The 7,918-nt window shown below is 44.9% G+C and overlaps 1 long non-coding RNA gene across 1 annotated transcript; it reads right to left on the reverse strand.

Annotated features, from left to right (window-relative positions):
- Window positions 1-3,813: 3,813 nt before the first annotated feature.
- Window positions 3,814-5,795, reverse strand: LOC132249104 (uncharacterized). Its single transcript, XR_009460503.1, has 3 exons — window positions 5,742-5,795; window positions 4,608-4,802; window positions 3,814-3,979 (listed from the first exon to the last, which is right to left on the reverse strand). It is a non-coding gene; the product is annotated as an uncharacterized LOC132249104 (long non-coding RNA).
- Between the last annotated feature and the right edge of the window lie 2,123 nt (window positions 5,796-7,918).

Consider the following 7,918-nt stretch of genomic DNA (forward strand, 5'->3'; position numbering starts at 1 on the left):
TGACAAAGGCAGGAACATCTTACGGAACACAATGAATGGAGCCACATTTCTGCTGTTTAGAGACATCACATTGGCAGAAGCAGTGACTCTTTAATAAGATTCTGTTCTGGAAGTGAGGAAAGAAGGGGCATGTCTCCTGGGTTTCCTTTATCACACTGAGGCATAAGCCAAGAAAAAGCAGCTGGTGCCCAAAGGTATGCACCACTGAACTGGCTACATGACTGCAAGGCTCAGAAGGAAGGTGTCATCTGAAAGAAGAGATGAGGGCGTTATACTGCTGCACAAAAATATATGTATAATAGAAAATGAACAGGCACATCATGCCCCACATGGCATGAATAAAATGGAAAATGATATGGTGCTACAAAGTCCACAATTTCTGAGGGTGGGTAAAAAAGAAATTTTCCTGGGTTAAGAGTAAGGGAAATGAATGCCCTATTATGGAATTACAAAAGAGTGTTACCCACACTGCACTGACTATAGCTTAGGAGTACCCTGGGTCCAGAAGCCTTAGAGGAATGAGGAGCTAACTACTAGCACCTCTTGGGCTAGGGACAGACATTCAAAAACTCTGATCCTAAATCGAGTCAATCTTTGCAGGTTAGTCTAACCTGGCTAGGCTAAATCAGTTTGTAACTGTACAGACATCCCAGAAATGCAGGCACATGCCTGCAGGAGCTCCAGCTAGAAGCTGGGGGGGTGCTAGTGCAGCCCTCCCTTTCCTTCCATAGTGCAGAGCTGAAGGGGGCATGGCCAGGCCCCAGCAGGATGCTCTGATTAGGGAGGGGTCCCCCCACTTCTGACCAGCCCAGCAGGGACTTGGTAACAATGTTTATCACTCCTAACTCAGTGTTTATCACCTCATTAAGAAAACAACAGAGGAACATTACTAGCTACCTGTTGATTCTGCCTTCGTCCCATCTGCCACAGCACGGGAATGTAGCCAGCATGTGACCTGCTAGATAATTCTGAGAGATGTCTGTAAGGCAGAGGGGATGTGGAGGGGAAGTGGGGAGCAGGGATGCCTGCAGTTTGTGCTGAGTTCCAGCCAGGAAACAGAGGGGAGGGGTCAGCTCTGCTGTGGAGCAGAGAGCCCTCACCCAGCCCTGAGAGCATGTTGGGATGCTGGGGGACTCTGGTTTAACTTAAACCAGCAAAGGGTCTGGAACAGACATTGCATAAACCGGTTTTGAGCCAAATCAGTTAAGTCTGATACTACATTCAACCAGTTTTATCTCAAACCAGGTTCAGCCATTTTCAAACTGGTTTATGTGCACTGAGCATCTATGCTGTTACAGGTCTAAACCAGTTTCTGATCACTTAAACCAGTTTATGTGTAATGTCTGTCCCTAGCCTTGGTGAACAGGGAGAGGAGCAAGCTCCTGGTTTCTTGAGAACTCCAGAGAGAGACAACCCCACAGAAGAAATAACCCTCTCCTGGCATCTGAGGAGTGCCAAGGCAGAGGGGCCCTGTAAAAATGGCTGAAGCCTACAGTGGTTGGGATGAAGGAACAAAATAGTAATACTCCATGCAGGGAGGTTTTCTACTGGGGTAGGAACTCAGCTTGGGTCCTCAGTTCTACTGATTTCCCTCTAAATAGCTGGGGGTCTGCAGAGTTAGCCAACGAGCCTTGGACACTGGGTATATACATGGTAGAAACAGCCTGCTCTGGATGGGTTATTTCCAAGCCTGCCCCACCCACTCACTTCTGCTTGTACAGCCTGGGTCTTGATTATGCTGGAGTGCAGCCACTGAAGATGGCCCCAAGGCAGCTTCCAGGTTGGAGACTGGGAGCAGGTGTGAGTGGGTAAGGTGTGCTTGGGAACACCCTTAGCCAGGACACAGTGCTGCCAGATGTAGCTAAGCCCTTACACTCAGCTTCTGGATGTGATTTCATGCTACTGTTTTTTGAGGTTTTTGCAGGTATCCATACCTGGACCAGTTGGGTGTACTCTAACAGGTGATGGTGGTATAAATATATGTGGGACTCCAAAGTCACCACAATGCCCTGGCTAGAAATGGATAGGCATGCAATTCCTAAACCACAAGTTGCAGCTGCAAAACTGGCAGTTGGAGTAGTTTGCCAAACTCAACTTGTCCCAAGCCTACAAGCAGGTGGCAATGCAGCCTGTCATAACCCAATGATTTTTAGTGCCTTGGCACATTGGAATTTTCCTGCCACATGGAGCTTTCTTTGTGCGGTGATTTTTCTCAGCTGCAGAGAGAAAACCCCGGTGCAAAAGATGTCCTGCCACATGTATGCAAATTAGTGTCCCACTATTGGTCAATTCTAAATTATTCTTATGTGGCGGCTAGCAATTGGCTCGCTAGCCATATAAAAGGTTAGAGCAGTTTCCACCCAAGTTGGAGGACTCCACAACCATCTCGTGGGGAACTCTAAGCACGCTGTGGAGCCTAGCAAACTCCGCGTGTGTCTTGGAGGAGGACATAGCCTTAGACCGCCCTCGGTCCCCACACAGCCAAAGGTAAATACAATTCTGACCATGAACAAACTTAAGGGTCTACTTAGGTTTGAAAGTTTATCCTTGCAGGTAGCCAGTGCAACTGCTGGATTTTATGTTCTTAAGAGTTGCATTGCTGAATTTGCAAAAATAAGTGTAAGAGTAATGCTACTACCCCTTCTGGGTAAGTGCCTCCATTATGGGAATAAGAACACATTTGTGCAGTTCAAAAGGGCGATTCTATTCCTCTAATGGGGCACTTAGATGCCCAGAGAGGGTAATAGACTTAGTCCTACACTGCAGTAGGGTAACTGAAGAGCGAGTCACAAGCTACACTTCGATCATTCACTGGGTGAAACAGAATTCTACTCAAGGTCGGAAATGCCAAAAAACCTTGCATACAAGAGTAGTAGTGAAATTACATGAATAGCACTAATAGGCTGTACCTGAGCTAGCTCATGTAAAGCTCATGTGTGTCCATATAAGATGCAGTCACAACAGTGACTACAAGTGGTAGTGTAACTGAGTAGAGTGACCAGCGCAGCAGTATTGGGTGTGGCTTTAAGAAGGTAGGGCATAAAAATAGCCAGTGCTGCAGCTGGTGTCTGGGTGTGTTGCTGCCACTGGCAGTGCAGTAACTGGCACTGACCAGTGTGCTGCCGCTACCCAGGGCATGGAACTACCCTATTATGCCTCTGACAACCAGTGAGTAGAGCATAGACATATCCTGGATTGTAGGTTAGTGGACAGAGATTCCTTGTGAATGGCAGAAGATCTGGATGTGGACAAATGGATGCACAAGTCTGGTTGTCAAGGCCAGTTTTGTACAGCTTGGACAGCAATGGAGCAGAAAGAGATGAGTGCATATAGTAATTAAATCTGGTGACAATACACAACTTGTAGGTAGGAGTGGAGGGAATTAAACTCTCTGACTATGAATTAAAATAATGAGGCAAGGGACAAAATAACAAGAAAAGGGAATATAGACACCCTCACCATATGCTGCTCTACAAGTGAGGGATCTGGTAGCAGCAGTGGACAGACTTGTAAACCCTTCAAAATAGAGAACACAAGAAAGCAAGAGCCTTGGGGTAGTGTATGAACAAGTCATTGTATAAATCAGGGAAAATGATTATTGGTCACTAGAAAAGAGATTGCAGTAGAACCAAGTATGGTGGTGAGAGTTAATGCTGCTAGTATGTTGGTGGGTTGCTGAAATAGCTGGCATGTATATTGTAGTCAGGGTAAGATATTGCACTGAAGGGTTATGTAGAGTGTATATGCACTAAAAGGTCCCTCTGTGTGTTTATATATACAGACCTAATTAGGCAGATATGGATAAGGGCCACATCTAGGAAAGGGTGCAGGTGTTGTACCTCCTAACTTTTAAGCCCCAGGATTGTAGGGTAAAGCCCGGAGTCAGGCATCTTGGCTCCATTTATAATGCATGGGGAGAGCATGGTGCTTCAGAAGGGTGAATCAAAATAGTTGTGCGCTGAGCAGGTGCTGCCTGGGCCTAGCGGAGAGAACAGAGGCATGTCTGAACTCCTGCCCAAACCTGGATTTTAGATGCCTGAATTAGTGCTGCAAGGCAGGTATCTCTGCCCATTTTGGAATCTACAGCCCAGAGCCCACTCCTTAGAGCAAGGGGGTTTCTTTTTTAAGAAGAGAGTTGCTGGTGGCATACTGGTTATAATGCGCCCAGCACAAGACAACTCTCACAGGAAGTAGGAGACCTATGCTCCATTCCTTTGACCTGAGGGGGGTTCAAGTTCACATCTCCCAGTTGACCACCTTAACCACCAGGCTGTAGGCTAGCCTGGGATGGAAAGCATCCTTCATCCACCCAGATGAAAATAGGCAACTGTGCAACAAGGAATACAAGACTCACAGGCCACTTTTTCAATAAGTAGTAAATTCACTTACAAAAAAAAAAAAATTGCAGTTTGTCATACTTAAATTATTTCTGAATTCTGGTTGGATTTGGCAAAGTTTTCCGCTGGAATTTTTTTTTATTTATTTTTTTAGGATTAAAAAACTGCCTGAGGAGTAGGCAATAACCCTAACTATCAGGCTGTTGGGTTTGGAGAGTACTTTAAACCTTTTCTGGTGACATTGTTCCACCTTGTAGAAAACATACTCACTGGAATGGATACCAGTGCCCAGTTGTCTCATTTCCCATGAGATTGTCCTAACAGCCTGTGAAGCAATGCTTGATTCTGGTGTTCTCCCGGTCTCAGAGAGAAGTATTTTACATGAAGTGGAACAGCTGCAGGAGGAGGGATCAAGAACACCTGGCCCTTCAAAATGCCAGAGGACCTAGTGATTATCATGCTTATCTGAAAAATAAGAGTCACATGTTCAAAGCCACACTCTGACCGATTTAAGGACAGGGATTTGAACCAAGGTCTCTTATGTTTCAACACACACTTTTTTGTTTAGGTGTGTAACAAGTGGGTGTCCCAGGGCTGGTCTCAATGTAAGCCCACCCATTTGCTTCCAGACAAGCCACCCACCTATCTTTCCTACCACACCTTGAGGTTCATGATTGAACAATGTTCATCAGGTAAGAGGCTGCCCTTTACCTGCCCTGATGACAAGGGCCTGTATTCATGACTCCAATGTTCCCTTATCATGTCCAATGCCTCGCATGTTTCATGGCCTAACACCCAGCTCAAGCCTGCTTGACCTAGCACCTGCATGCCAGCTTGTCTAGCCCAACACCCAGCTTATAGCTTAGTGGGGCCTCACCCAGTTTCCAGCTCAACACAGCCTGACACCTAGCCTTCAGTCTGGCAGCACACACCTGGCTTTCACATACTCCTGAGCCCCATCTCTGGGCCTACAAGCCCCATCCCTGGGCCCAAGACTCATTCCCAGGCTTCAAGTCCCCTTTGGGCTCCAAGCCCCTTACTGTGGGTCTAGGGCTCCAAGCCCTGCCCCCCCTGGAGCCTACCTCATGGCTCCCTAGTGTGGCCTCAGACTGCCGAGAGTCTGGGCTCTGCCACAGGTCCCTCTTCCTGACCTAGGCCCTACCTCAGGACTCTCAGTGATCCTGGGCTCCCCCTGTGATGACCAATTACCCACCAGGGATGTGGGGGCTGGGGTTAGAAGGTGCCCATACTCACCTTTCACCAGGGAGGTAACTGGCTTGGCACTTCTGGGGAACTCCCCTGCCACAGGGAGTCCCACCAGGCCACCCTTCCCCAGCAGGGTGCAGTTTTTTGTTGTACCCAGGACAAGCAGCCTCCTGCCCTCCCTAATAGCTCCTTCCTTACCTCCGAGTTGTACTGAGCAGCAGCTCAGCCAGTAGTGCCTCTCCCACTCCTTGCAGCAGACTGCTGCCTTGTTGCTCAGGGCCTAGCCTTTATATACAACAGCTGGGCCCTGTTCCACAATCAGGCAGCAGTGCCCGACTGGGAGTACAACCAGCTGCCTTGCTGCTGCCCACACCCCTGGGAGTAACAGAGCACCCTGTGCTTTGTTACAAGGTGTGAAAATGTAAATTCAGTTCTGGATGAATATATATTTTAGGTTCAGCAGCCAAATCAAAGTAATAAATTATTTGCGGGACCTTAACAATGTCCAGAAGGACAGGCTAAAAAGTAATGGGTTGAAATTGCAACAAGAGAGATTAAGGGTGGATGTTAGGAAGTACTATCTAACTATGAGGGTGGATAAGTGCTGTAACAGATTATGTAGGGTGTGGATGCTTTGTTCCTGGAAGTCTAAACATAGGTTAAACAGTTGACTGTGGTGGTTTACACAGAGATTATCCTGCCCTGAGCAGCAGGTTGATAATGACTTTTCAAGGTTCCTTCTAACCCTATTTTGTATGCGACTCTAAAACAGGAACTGAGTAGTAAGAGCATTTTTTACTGCTTGGCGCAAACTCAGAGCTGCAATAAGAGCACTGGTGGGAATGACTGAGGCAAAGGTTTTTTTCAGCTACTTCTGATCACCTTTCTTTGCTTTTATTTCACAGCCATCCTCCATTTCTTAAGTGACTGCTTTCATTTATGCGGAGTTAAAGATAAACCATGATTTGATTTTGTTTTTCTGTTATTTAACTTAGCCTGTGTGCGCTCCTTTCTCAGACCTGAAGGGTGCTTTGTGCCTAAAAACGTGGCACACTTCTCTCTCAAATATACAGCTCCCCCCACCAAAAAAAAAAATACATCACCCCAGAACCACTTGCCTCTTGTACTTTTTCAGGACCATCAAGGTAAGAAAAGGCAGGTTAAAAACCAACAACTGCCAGTGGAAGGACTCCCCTTGGCTTTAGCAGGCTGTAGATTACATTCAATTTGTTGTTTTCAGGTGCAAAACTAGGGGATAGGTTGAGGGTTGTTTTGAAAATTTGACTGTAACTGTACACACAAGATTTATAAGTATCACATATTCCATTATATGAACAAGAAACACATTTTACAGAAGGACTGTAACTTTATTGAACTAAATTGCATTGGCTTAGCTAGGTCTTGACTTCTTTTTGTGACCATGTTTGCAAGTGTCATCCTCGAGTTAACAACTAGTACTAGATGCCTTCATAGTTTTAATAGCTGAAGAACCTATAGCATGTGTCCTTAGGGTTGGTGATATGTTTGGCACAGCACAAAGACTAACCAGTTTCTTTGCAAATGTGAAAGATGTGTTTATCACAATTAACGTTATGGTGCCTTCATTCATCATAAGATGATTCACCAGTAGTCAGGACCAGTCGAGAAATTTTTTGGATTCAATTAAATGTTACTTTTATATTATATTATGTTATAGTAACTATATTAACAGGGTCAACTTTTGACCTGACTTATTTTAATATGACACTTTTTGAAACTCACCTTTTGCTGTCAAAAATGCAAAACACTGTATGGTTCAATTAGTGTAGAATAATACTGAAATGGTTCCTCCAAGGCTTCATTCTTTTAATTTTTGCCCCTTTTTGGTATTAGATTATTTAAAATACTTTCAATACCATAGAATACAGAATGATGATATTTCATTAGGCCCTATTTTCAACTATTTTACAAAAACTTTGAGTTTTCTGTGGTTAAAAGAAAATAACCATTTTGTAGTTCTGGGCTACCAAGTGCATCTTGCATTGATTTTTGTAATTTAACTGTATAAAGGTCAGAATTAAGCAGAATTATTCAAAGTGAGTGTATACTCTAGTAAATAATTCAGTAAGAGGTTTCTTAGCCTTGTGCACATCTGCTGTAAATATCAATGTAGACCCAAACCCTGCTGGCCTTACTTAAGTGAGTAATCTCCCTGAGTTTACCTAAGTAAATCCATCAGGATTTGGCTCAGAATGGTTAATAAATGCAGTATTACCTGATCTGAATCATATATTCTTGTCAGGGGAGCTGGCAAGCAAGAGACAAGTGAATTTTAAATACTTTGGACAGGAAAAAAGAGTCTGAGTAAGTGAATTGCACTTAGGCAGGCAAGCTAT

The sequence above is a fragment of the Alligator mississippiensis genome, chromosome 3 (assembly GCF_030867095.1).
Source record: "Alligator mississippiensis isolate rAllMis1 chromosome 3, rAllMis1, whole genome shotgun sequence".
NCBI lineage: Eukaryota > Metazoa > Chordata > Crocodylia > Alligatoridae > Alligator > Alligator mississippiensis.